The following is a 13,767-nucleotide window of genomic DNA, read 5'->3' as shown; positions in this document are numbered from 1 at the left end:
ATGAACATTGATATTGGACATTTTCCAACACATACACAGTTCTTTGAAGCTGCTGACAGTGGGTTTCTTTGTACCAGAAAAATCTTTTCTTTTTTTTTAAATTTTTTATTAGCTCTGAAAAGTGCTGTTTGGGGGGCTGCCAAGGCATACAGACAATGTAATAATAAAATATTTTTTAAAAAACTTTCAAGTAGCAATATCCCAAAGAAAAATGAGAGGGTACATGTCCATACTGAAGCTCGGATGAAAAAAAAGACAATTGATATGCTCATGAAGCAATGCTTACATGGGAACTCCCACACATGCTCAGTAGAGCAAAAGCTCTATGAACTAAGAGAGAAGGATCTGTTTGGCATCGCTGGATGACATCACCCATGTGTCATGGCTAATTCAGCCTTGCTTGTTGATGGAAAATAAGTAACAGATCTACTTTTTGATATCTGCCAGGTACTTATGATTTGGACTCAGAGGATGGACCTTGGCCAAACCCATCATAGTTTTTCTTATGTTATGTACCCTTCTTACTCCATAAGAAAACAATGGTTTGAATTAAACAAGGATATAATGGCAAGAACTTGCATTAATGACCTTATGATCAAGATAATAAAATGGAAAATTCTGAACTATTCAAGAATGCAAGATATTTTACATTAAAATGATCAGACATTTCAAAACAAATATAAAAGGGCTTAATAGGGAGATGGGTTTCCTCACCTGTTATCAGACATAATCCTGTCTCACCACTTTCCTTCATGCCATCATTGCAATGTAATCTGTAAAGGAGTTGCATATTCAGGTAACATCAGCCTTTACCTGCTCATTTTGGTTTGACCTGATGAAAAGAGTACAGCTCGTGAAAGCTGGTCAAGAAATATACTGTTAAAAGGTTCCATCATATATATATTTCTTTGTTGACCTTTATTTCCATGCTATGAAATGAACACACACAGCAACCACATTATTTTCTCAGTAGCTAAATATAAACTGTAATGACAGCTAGATTATATTTGCAACTGCAAACATCTTATATGTGATGCAACAAACAACAAAAAGTCTGTATTACAAGTTTTGCAACAAAACAATGTTTTATTGTTTTTTTCTGAATGGAAAATTGAATGGAAAATATAAAAAAATAAAAATTACAGCTGGAATTCTAAGAAAAATACAAACAAAATATTAAATATTGCAATGAACTGTTTCACATATGGGAAAGGTCAGCCTTGATATGTTATCTAAGAACATCTATATTTTTAGTAGTTTATAAAATGTAATAAAGTAACAAATTCACTAATTTTGGTTTGTTTTTTTTACATTTTTGTGTAGCCACAAAACTGAACTTTTGATTCAGAAAGGGAAAAGCATTAGTAAATCAGGCTCTTAATCTTTAATACAAATAGTATCAGTTTGTCATCATTCATATTAAAATTCTAACATCAAGAAAGAATATTTTAAAAGCAAAAGTGCAAAACATATGTTACTGGGTATAATCCAGATTCCAGTTGTAGTACTATTTTAAGAGATGATTTCTTAAATGGCATGACAACTATTACTAGAGTTTAATAACTATCAAAAGAGCATTGCTTATATATTTGCTGGCAAAGCATTAATACTTCTGAAATTGCTTTAGCACTCATGAAAGAAATATTGTTTTTACAATACTTTTAATTTACAAGTGATATTAAAATGTATAACATCCACTTCATTCCACTGAATTTGTGAAGTCTCTGGAGGGCCTCAATAATGTCTCTCATTTCAACCTACTGCAAAAGAGGGGTCCTGAAATGATGATTCAACTGTAAAAACTGTCAAAGTGTTTATGAAATAAAAGACTGATGTTAAAGTTATTTCATCTTGTGTACACTGTACTTTGTGATTTGGCATTTGGCATTTTTGTCCTGTTGCACAACTGCAACTAAAGCAATCTATACTTTAATATCCTGCTGAGCAAAATTATATATTAATTTTAAATGAATTAAAAAAACAGTTACAAATACATCTGGGCAATTTATAAGAAGCAATGTCAAATAGTAATTTAGAAATTATTTACATTGGGAAAGTTCATTTTTTAAAATAAACTATTAATTTTTGAATTGGGCAGGCCCTTTTTCAGAATCAATACTGCAGTTTAAATAGATTAATCTTTATTATACCCTCTATGTGAACGAGTAGGTGAATCAACTTTGTATAAAAGAAATTAAAATCAGACCTGGTTATTCAGATTTTATTTCACTGCATCCATTTAGAAGCTTAAGGCCAATGACCAGATAGAACATGCATGCGATTAGACTAGTATGTGATTCTTTTATGGATCATGTCTTGCGCCTCTAATTTTAACTTTGAAGCAGTTGCTCTCATTTTCCTAATATCCTTAAAAATAGTACATATGCAAAAATAAAGGCAATGCTTAACATACATATTTAATAGACTGGCATCATAGCATAACCCAAGCTGTCATTCTTTTGTGTAGCAGTATGCTTTCTTCATTAATTTCTTGTCTGCTTTTGGTAGTCATCAAAACTGCTGTCTTAGAGGGTTACAGATCTGGAAGTTTCACATTGGTATAGGAAAGGAATGCCTGGTCCATACAACCTAGGGATACAGAAAAAATAATATTTACAAATTTATCAGTAGATTAGCTTGCTTTTTTTTTTTTAATAATTTGTTTATTAAGATTGCTTCAGTTGATACAATTCACATCATAATTCTAAAAATTTTATTTAACTAATTCTCATTGGCTCAAAGAAATAAGTAATACTCTGTCATGAAACCAAACAGCATATGCAGTATTATCCAAGCAAACCAAACATTTTTCCCATTTTAATCCCCACAGACATCATCCATTACACTCCATATCTAAACATCGTTCATACTTCATTCAAGCATGACAATTTACCATCTCTTATACATAAGTCACATGCTTAAACATAAATATATTACACATCACAATGGGGTAAATTGTCAAGCCTACTCGCGGGCGTACATGTGCGCACGCTACCCGGTGCACACACATGTATGCCCGATTTTATAACATGCGCGGACATGTTATAAAATCAGGGTTTGGCGCACGCAAGGGGATGTACACTAGTGCATCTTGTGCGCGCCAACACCCGTGGCCTTCCCCCATTCCCCCAGTTCAAACCTTCCCCCCCCCCAGCCCTCCTCTAACCCCCCCGACCTCTGTGTTACCTTTTGCGCCTGCCTCTGGGCAGATGCAAATTGTGCACGCCGGCAGCCTGCAGCACGCTATCCTCCAACACAGCAGCAAATGGCCGCTGTGCCGGAGGCCTCTGGCCCTTGCCCCGCCCCTTTTGTAAAACCCCAGAACTTATCTATTTATTGTTTAGATTCTCACTAACTCATTTTTTCCATTACTGCGCATTGTTTAGTATTTTCCAGCTCAAAAAAAGTAGGAAGATCATCTCCCTTCTAGGATAATAGAATCATTTTCTTAGCAAGCACAAGGGCTGTGATAAAAAAAAATCTTTTCCTCCTTTAGGTCATCTCTGAATCTGTACTGAAAATTCTAAGATTAACCAGTTAATTAGATCACATAGCTAAGCAATTCAATATTTTGTCTATATAATAATTTCTTCCTCCAAAAAGAATTCAGTTTATAGCGATCTATAAACATATGGTACAAAGTTCCTGTTAAATAATTACATTTTTCACATGAATCTGAATTCCATAGTTCATCTTAACCTCAAGGCTCTAGAGATGTATATGCTATGAATAAGCTTAAACTATATTTCCCTCGTGTTCAGTGACATTAATGTTTTGTTAATTATTGCAAACTCTTGTTGGATCTCAACAGCTGTGATTTCTTCCCTGAAGTCTGCACTCCATAAATCATCTAGTCTCTGGAGTAAAGTATTATCCATTCTTTCTTTTAATATATATCATATCATATACTGTAGCTATTTTATTATTTTTACAAGTGGTATCCCAAAATAACTCTTCAACTTTATTATTAATATTCTCTGTTGTCCTTGTTACATGATTGACAGTAGTGGGGAATTTGAAGATAGGTAAAAAAATGACTGAATGGGATATCTCTTAATTGTTGTAATGACATAAAACATTCCTATGTTTCATGAATCAATTGCCCTATATTATTAAGAACATTTTCCTCCCATCTCTGAAATAGGGATATTTCTAGTCTCCAATAAAATTACCACAAACCAGGTGCAATCAAAAATACCAAAAATAAGAACATAAGAAATTGCCATGCTGGGTCAAACCAAGGGCCCATCAAGTCCAGCATCCTTTTTCCAACAGAGGCCAAACCAGGCCACAATAACCTGGCAAGTACCCAAACACCAAGGGCTGGATTTTAAAAGCCCTGCGCGCGTAAATCCGGCCGGATTTACGCGTGCAGGACACTCACGCGCCGGCGCGCCTATTTTGCATAGGCCGCTGGCGCACGCATAGCCCCGGGACGCGCATAAGTCCCGCGGCTTCGTAAAAGGGGCGGGAGGGGGCATGTCTGGGGGGGGGGGCATGTCTGGGGGGGCATGTCCGGGGCGGGTCCGGAGGCATGGCCGAGGCCTCTGGACCAGCCCCCGGGTCAGGTGATTGCGCGCCAGCAGCCCGCTGGCATGCGCAGATTTACACCTGCTTTCGGCAGGCGTAAATCTGCCAAAGGTAGGGGGGGTTAGGGAGGGAACAGGCAGTGCGCGCCGGGCTCGGGGCAAGCAGGTTGCACAAATGTGCACCCCCTTGCGCGTGCCGACCCCGGATTTTATAAGATACACGCGGCTACGCGCATATCTTATAAAATCCAGCATACTTTTGTTCACGCCTGGTGTGCGAACAAAGTACGCACTCGCGTAAATTTATAAAATCTACCCCCAAGATCTCATGCTACTGATGCCAGGTTATCAAAAAATTCTGAAATGGACTACCCTAATTACCAAAACTTGTACAGTAAAACTCAAAAAAATAATCAAAAAAAATTGAAGGAAGGGTTGCTAGTTTCATATAATGCTTTTTTAACCACTTCCACCGATCAAGGTTAATAGGGTTATATACTATTTTATAATCAACTAACCAACCTCCTTCCATCCTACATCTTTTATTTACATATTATTATCTTCTTATCCAAAAAACTTGTCTTAAATTTTTGAAAATTTTTTTTTTTTAAATCACTAATTTTTTTCAAAGTTAATATTAGTATATCCCAGTGCTGCAATACCTGAAACCTTTGAAATAGTACAAAATATACTATCATAAAAACACACTCTGACCTCCAAATTAAATATTTATGGTCCTCCCGATGGGGCCTCATTTCAAATTAAATCCTTCATCAAGGGATGTTACTTATCTTTTTGAATAAGTCAGACATAGCTTCTTCAAAATGTCAATATGGGTGACTAACTTCGAAGGTGAGATCGTCTTCTCCCATATTCAAAGACGATGGCACTAGGTAAACATTAAATGGCGTCCATTCCTTGTTATATAAACATGCTACATCCTGGAAAATCAACCAATCGGGTGAAGTGTGCATCCAAGCACCAATCTGAAAGTAAAAATTAGCTTCTACAACCAATGGGCACAGTCTGATTAAGACCTATTAAATCAAAGAAGACCAAGCCAGTTTTGTTTAAACCCATCGCGGAGACTGTATTTAAGGTGAATATCCAAAAGGCTTCAAGGTAATTTAAATGTGAAACTGGATCACCTCCTGTGTATTCACCAGGGCTTCAATGATGGTCCATCGTAAATCATCAAATTTATGTTGAAATTCCATACAATGTGAGACCAATGGAGCTGTTATTTTTGCTGTATTTAAACAAGATTTATGCTCAGTCAATTGGACTTTAATAGAAAGGATATTATGTCCTATATAAATCTTCAAACAAGGGCATATGATTGCATCAATAACATTATTCGAGCCACACTCAGTGCGGGTCCTACGGACCACTTTGCGTCCTGTATGGGAGTGCTACCTTACTCTCCCTTCTACAATTTCTGCACAAAACATGCAATGACCAGATTTAAAATGGCCCACACTATCACCCACCATCCAATTATCACTTAAACACGAATGGACCACCTTGTCTCTAATATTTGATCCACGTGATACGGCTATCAATGGTTGTTCCTGGAATACCTTACGCAGATAAGCCAGTGTCTTTTAATCGCTTGTATTATAACCAATGTTGCCATTGTTTGTTTTAACACGCACACCAAATGTTTCTTCCTTCATAGGTTTATACTGTAATAATGATTGATGATCTGAATATTTTGCACGCTTACACTCTTGACTGAAAAAAGTTAGAGATTTAAAAAAAAAATGTAAAAATTTAAGAAAAGTTTTTTGGATAAGAAGATAATATGTAAAGAAAAGATGTAGGAATGAAGGAGGTTGGTTAGTTGATTATAAAAATAGTATATAACCCTGGTGGCAGTGGTTAAAAAAGCATTATTATGAAATTAGCAACCCTTCTTTCAATTATTTTTTTGAGGATTATTCTTTTTTAATTTTTTTTATATATATATTTTTATATTTCTAAACTTGCCATAAAATCAGAATTTTCTTGTAAAGACAGAAAGGGAGACATATGCATATTCCTCAAAGTTTTAGTTCTCTACCATCCTCCATGCCATACTAATTCATGGTAACAAAAATTAATTCTGTACTGAACTAGCAATTTAAACCACTTCATATAAAGAAAATTTATGGGCCAATAAGATCGAACTAATTCTATCAACAAAAGTCCTTGATAGAATGAATCTGGCCCATTACTCCCTTAATCCATGTGACACGAATATTATGAAGGCCTTAGCTGTCAATATTAGTGGCCCCTGACTTCTAAGTAGTTCACATCATTGAAGGAAGGCTGTCTGCCTGTCATAATAAAGACAGTATTAATAAAACTCTTATTTAAAAAAAGCTGAAATGGATAAAAATAATCTGGCTAATTTTCAACCATTTAATTTTTGTTGAAAATGATTGAATCTACTGCATTCAAAAAGTTGCATGATATTTTAGATGAGAACAGCATCTTAGCTTTCAGCCTAAAGATAGCACAGCACTACTAATGATTTCTAGTTTGGATATTCTAAAGTGTGGTCTAGACTCTAGAACCAAGAACATTTTAGAGTTATTGGATATTGCAGCTGCGATTGGCATCTTAGATGATAGTGTTTTGCTGTCTAGACTTTCTGACATTGGCATTACTGAAACAGATTTTGCTTGGTTTATATCATATCTTTCAGAATGATACAACAAGTGAATTATAACTCTGACTTCTAAGTAGTTTCCATTTTCAAAAGGGGTCCCAAAGGGGTTGATACTGTTGGCCATGTTATTTAACATCTATGGTAAGCCCAATCTGTAAATTGCTTGCTGACCTCAATCTTTACTACCATAAGAACATAAGAAGAACATAGGAACATGCCATACTGGGTCAGACCAAGGGTCCATCAAGCCCAGCATCCAGTTTCCAACAGTGGCCAATCCAGGCCATAAGAACCTGGCAAGTACCCAAAAACTAAGTCTATTCCATGTTAGCCACTGCTATTATTAACAACGGTATTTTCTAAGTCAAATCAATTAATAGCAGTAATGGACTTCTCCTCCAAGAACTTTCCAATCCTTTTTTAAACACAGCTATACTAACTGCACTAACCACATCCTCTGGCAACAAATTCCAGAGTTTAATTGGGCATTGAGTGAAAAAGAACTTTCTCCGATTAGTTTTAAATGTGCCACATGCTAACTTCATGGAGTGCCCCCTAGTCTATTATCTGAAAGAGTAAATAACCGATTCACATCTACCTGTTCTAGACCTCTCATGATTTTAAACACCTCTATCATATCTCCCCCTCAGCCGTCTCTTCTCCAAACTGAAAAGTCCTAACCTCTTTAGTCTTTCCTCATAGGGGAGCTGTTCCTTTCCCCTTATCATTTTGGTCGCCCTTCTCTGTACCTTCTCCATCGCAATTATATCTTTTTTGAGATGCGGCGACCAGAATTGTACACAGTATTCAAGGTGTGGTCTCACCATGAAGCGATAGAGAGGCAGTATGACATTTTCCGTTTTATTCACCATTCCAGAATAATTCCCAACATTCTGTTTGCTTTTTTGACTGCTGCAACACACTAAACCGACAATTTCAATGTGTTATCCACTATGACGCCTAGATCTCTTTCTTGGGTGGTAGCATCTAATATGGAATCTAACATTGTGTAACTATAGCATGGTTTATTTTTCCCTATATGCATCACCTTGCACTTATCCACATTAAATTTCATCTGCCATTTCAATGCCCAATTTTCCAGTCTCACAAGGTCTTCCTGCAATTTATCACAGTCTGCTTGTGATTTAACTACTCTGAACAATTTTGTATCATTTGCAAATTTGATTACCTCACTCGTATTTCTTTCCAGATCATTTATAAATATGTTGAAAGTAATGGTCCCAATACAGATCCCAGAGACACTCCACTGCCCACTCCCTTCCACTAAGAAAATTGTTAATTTAATCCTACTCTCTGTTTCCTGTCTTTTAGCCAGTTTGCAAACCACGAAAGGACATCACCACCTATCCCATGACTTTTTACTTTTCCTAGAAGCCTCTCATGAGGAACATTTCAAACGCCTTCTGAAAATCCAAGTACACTACATCTACCGGTTCACCTTTATCCACGTTTATTAACTCCTTCAAAATAGTGAAGCAGATTTGTGAGGCAAGACTTGCGTTGGGTAAAGCCATGCTGACTTTGTTCCATTAAACCATGTCTTTCTATATGTTCCGTGATTTTGAAGTTTAGAACACTTTTCACTATTTTTCCTAGCACTGAAGGCAGGCTAACCGGTCTGTAGTTTCCCGGATTGCCCCTGGAGCCCTTTTTAAATATTGGGGTTACATTAGCTATCCTCCAGTCTTCAGGTACAATGGATGATTTTAATGATAGGTTACAAATTTTTACTAATAGGTCTGAAATCTCATTTTTTAGTTCCTTCAGAACTCTGGGGTTTATACCATTTGGTCCAGGTGATTTACTACTCTTCAGTTTGTTAATCAGGCCTACCACATCTTCTAGATTCACGTAATTTGGTTCAGTCCATCTGAATCATTACCCATGAAAACCTTCTCCAGTATGGGTACCTCCCCAACATCCTCTTCAGTAAACACCGAAGCAAAGAAATCATTTAATCTTTCCGCAATGAACGAGGGGTTAAAGGAGCACTTTCTCTAAATGCCCCTTTAACCCGATCATCTAACTGTCCAACTGACTCCCTCACAGGCTTTCTGCTTCGGATATATTTTAAAAAGTTTTTACTGTGAGTTTTTGCCTCTACGGCCTATTTCTTTTCAAATTCTCTCTTAGCCTGTCTTATCAATGTCTTACATTTAACTTGCCAACGCTTATGCTTTATCCTATTTCTTCTGTTGGATCCTTCTTCCAATTTTTGAATGAAGATCTTTTGGCTAAAATAGCTTCTTTCACCTCCCCTTTTAACCATGCCGGTAATCATTTTGCCTTCTTTCCACCTTTTTTAATGTGTGGCATACATCTGGACTATGCTTCTAGGATGGTTTTGGTTTTTTTTTTTTTTTTAACAATGACCATGCCTCTTGCACACTTTACTTTTGTAGCTGCTCCTTTCAGTTTTTTTCTAACAATTTTTCTCATTTTATCAAAGTTTCCCTTTTGAAAGTTTAGCACATGAGCCTGGATTTGCTTACTGTCCCCCCTTCCAGTCATTAATTCAAATTTGATCATATTATGATCACTATTGCCAAGCGGCCCCACCACCGTTACCTCTCTCACCAAATCCTGTGCTCCACTGAGAATTAGATCTAAAATTGCTCCCTCTCTCGTTTGTTCCTGAACCAATTGCTCCGTAAAGCTATCATTTATTCCAACCAGGAACGTTAGCGTGTACCGATGATACATTTACCCAGTCAATATTGGGGTAATTGAAGTCTCCCATTATTACCGCACTACCAATTCGGTTAGCTTCCGTAATTTCTCTTAGCATTTCACTGTCAGTCTCACCATCTTGACCAGGTGGACGGTAGTATACTCCAATATTTAAAAAAGGCTCCAGGGGCGATCCGGGTAACTATAGACCAGTGAGCCTGACTTCAGTGCCGGGAAAAATAGAGGAAACTATTCTCAAGATCAAAATCGTAGAGCATATAGAAAGACATGATTTAATGGGACACCGTCATCATGGATTTACCCAAGGGAAGTCTTGCCTAACAAATCTGCTTCATTTTTTTTGAAGGGGTTAATAACCATGTGGATAAAGGTGAACCGGTAGATGTAGTGGCTTCTATGAAAACTAAAAAGTCATGGGATAGGAGGCATTGTCCTTTCATGGATTACAAACTGGTTAAAAGACAGGAAACAAAATAGGATTAAATGGTCAATTTTCTCAGTGGAAAAGGGTAAACAGTGGAGTGCCTCAGGGATCTGTACTTCGACCGGTGCTTTTCATTATATATATAAATGATCTGGAAAGGAATACAACGAGTGAGGTTATCAAATTTGCAGATGATACAAAATTATTTAGAGTAGTTAAATCACAAGCAGACTGTGATACATTACAGGAGGACCTTGCAAGACTGGAAGATTGGGCATCCAAATGGCAGATGAAATTTAATGTGGACAAGTGCAAGGTGTTGCATATAGGGAAAAATAACCCTTGTTGTAGTTACACGATATTAGGTTCCATATTAGGAGCTACCACCCAGGAAAAAGATCTAGGCATCATAGTGGATAATACTTTAAAATAGTCAGCTCAGTGTGCTGCAGCAGTCAAAAAAGCAAATAGAATGTTAAGAATTATTAGGAAGGGAATGGTTAATAGAACGGAAAATGTCATAATGCCTCTATCGCTCCATGGTGAGACCGCACCTTGAATACTGTGTACAGTTCTGGTCGCCACATCTAAAAAAAGATATAGTTGCGATGGAGAAGGTACAGAGAAGGGCAACCAAAATGATACAGGGGAACAGCTCCCCTATGAGGAAAGGCTGAAGAGGTTAGGGCTGTTCAGCTTGGAGAAGAGACGGCTGAGGGGGATATGAAAGAGGTCTTTAAGATCATGAGAGGTCTTGAAAGAGTAGATGTGACTCGGTTATTTACACTTTCAAACAGAAGGTCTAGGAGGCATTCCATGACGTTAGCAAGTAGCATATTTAAGACTAATCGGAGAAAATTCTTTTTCACTTAATGCACAATAAAGCTCTTGAATTTGTTGCCAGAGGATGTGGTTAGTGCAGTTAGTGTAGCTGGGTTCAAAAAAAGTTTGGTTAAGTTCTTGGAGGAGAAGTCCATTAATGGCTATTAATCAATTTTACTTAGGGAATAGCCACTGCTATTAATTGCATCAGTAGCATGGGATCTTCTTAATGCTTGGGTAATTGGCAGGTTCTTGTGGTCTGGTTTGGCCTCTGTTGGAAACAGGATGCTGGGCTTGATGGACCCTTGGTCTGACCCAGCATGGCAATTTCTTATGTTCTTATGTTCTATCAGTACAGTCTTCCCCAACACACAAGGGATTTCTACCCATAAAAGATTCAATTGTGCATTTAGTCTCGTGCAGGATGTTTATCCTGTGGGACTCTATGCTATCCCGGACATAAAGTGCCACACCGCCTCCCGGGTGCTCCTCTCTGTCATTGCGATATAATTTGTACCCTGGTATAGCATTGTCCCATTGGTTGTCTTCCTTCTACCATGTCTCTGAGATGCCAATTAAGTCTATGTCATCATTCACTGCTATACATTCTAATTCTCCCATCTTACTTCTTAGACTTCTGGCATTAGCATACAAACATTTCAAAGTTTGTTTTTTGTTTGTATTTTCATTCTGCTTTTTAATTGATAGGGATAAGTTAGAATTTTTTAGATCAGGTGAGTTTTTAGTTACAGGCATTTGGACTACTTTTCTTATTATTGGAACCTCACTGTCGGAGGAATGGAATAGACTTAGTTTTTGGGTACTTGCCAGGTTCTTATGGCCTGGATTGGACACTGTTGGAAACAGGATGCTGGGCTTGATGGACCCTTGGTCTGACCCAGTATGGCATGTTCTTACTAGCTGCCTTTCAGACTTTTAAAAATACAAACCATCTAACTTCTGTTTATTCGCTGCCTTACTGACAATTAAAGCACAAACACACTAAACAATATTCCCAAATAGTTAACTTTACCCCAATACTTTTAAGAAAGACAATGTCCCAAGCAAAAACTTACTGATTCCTTTCAGTCACCAGCAAGGTGATCCTCTCCTCTCAGTGCTCCCACCAAATTTACATAGACGGCATTCAATTATTTTTCTTTATCACATTTGATGGCAAGACTACATTATATACCGTCAATAGTTGGCTTTTAGCTATTATTGAACGTGAGTAAAACAGAAATGTGCGTCGTTCTATTTTCCAAGACGTGTTCAATTTGATAGCTACACAATCCCATTTGTGAATGAAGTCCACAATTTGGGTATTATTTTTCTTCTAATTTGACATTCCTTGCTTATGTTAAAGCTATAGTTTGAAATTCTTTTTCTAAATTATGTTGCCAAAAATTAAGCTTTTCTTAGAATAAAACAATTTCTGTGTAGTTATATTATACCTCTTATATGTAAAAGCAATTTTACCTGCTAGTTTATGTTATACTGTAAACCGAAGTGATGTGTAATTGTCTACATGAATTTCGGTATATAAAAATGTTAAATAAATAAATAAATTAGTTGAAAAAGGATTGGAATCTGGCAAACACAAGGTGAGAGCAGCTTATGACGTGTTTGAAACATCAACTCGTCTATCAGCCTCTGCAATAAATGTGAGAAGATGGGCCTGGCTCAAGATCTCGGACCTCAGACAGGAAGTCCAAGAAAGGCTAGCAGATCTCCCTTGTGTTGGAGACAATCTTTTTGGAGAAAACATAAGAACATAAGAACATGCCATACTGGGTCAGACCAAGGGTCCATAAAGCCCAGCATCCTGTTTCTAACAGTGTCCAATCCAGGCCATAAGAACCTGGCAAGTACCCAAAAACTAAGTTTATTCCATTCCTCCGACAGTGAGGTTCCAGGCCATAAGAAACTGGCAAGTACCCAAAAACTAAGTCTATTCCATGTTACTGTTGCTAGTAATAGCGGTGGTTATTATCTAAGTCAACTTAATTAATAGCAGGTAATGGACTTCTCGTCCAAGAACTTATCCAATCCTCTTTTAAACACAGCTATATTAACTGCACTAACCACATCCTCTGGCAACAAATTCCAGAGTTTAATTATGCTTTGAGTGAAAAAGAACTTTCTCCGATTAGTTTTAAATGTGCCACATGCTAACTTCATGGAGTGCCCCCTAGTCTATTATCCGAAATTTCTTCAGTCATGTAACTGGATGAAGTATTGAATTCCGCAGCAATAGCTCCAAAAGCCATTATGTCACTGAACCTTCAGCAAAAGTGGCGATGTTGGGGTACGTCCAACTCCACTTCTCAAGGAATATCTTGAATAGTGAAATTCAGCAGCAATAACTCAGCTGCTATGGACGTCAATGAAACTTCAACAGAAGTGGCAAGCTGATGTACGTCCAAAACCCACTTCTGGATAACTCTTCCATAGAATGCTGGAAGAGAGACGGTGGCTAGAGATATCTTCATCGGAATCAACAGTGCCGTAATCCTTCAGGCACGACTTCCAAGTGAACCAATCGTAAAGGCTGGTAGCCAGAGATATCTTCTTCGGAACTGATGGCAGCACCAGCAAACAAACAAGCTGGTAGCTAGAGATATCTT

At 37.5% G+C, this 13,767-nt stretch overlaps 1 protein-coding gene across 1 annotated transcript in view; it reads right to left on the bottom strand.

Moving 5' to 3' along the window:
• Positions 1 to 1,369: 1,369 nt before the first annotated feature.
• NDFIP2 (Nedd4 family interacting protein 2) overlaps positions 1,370 to 13,767 on the bottom strand; it is a 254,226-nt gene continuing 241,828 nt past the window's right edge. Inside the window, exon 8 of the mRNA XM_029603057.1 lies at positions 1,370 to 2,589. The gene's annotated coding sequence lies outside the window, so the exon portion shown is untranslated. The remainder of the gene's footprint in view (positions 2,590 to 13,767) is intronic.

The sequence above is a fragment of the Rhinatrema bivittatum genome, chromosome 5 (genome assembly GCF_901001135.1).
Source record: "Rhinatrema bivittatum chromosome 5, aRhiBiv1.1, whole genome shotgun sequence".
NCBI classification, from domain to species: Eukaryota; Metazoa; Chordata; class Amphibia; order Gymnophiona; family Rhinatrematidae; genus Rhinatrema; species Rhinatrema bivittatum.
This window is presented reverse-complemented; position numbering and strand designations above follow the sequence as displayed.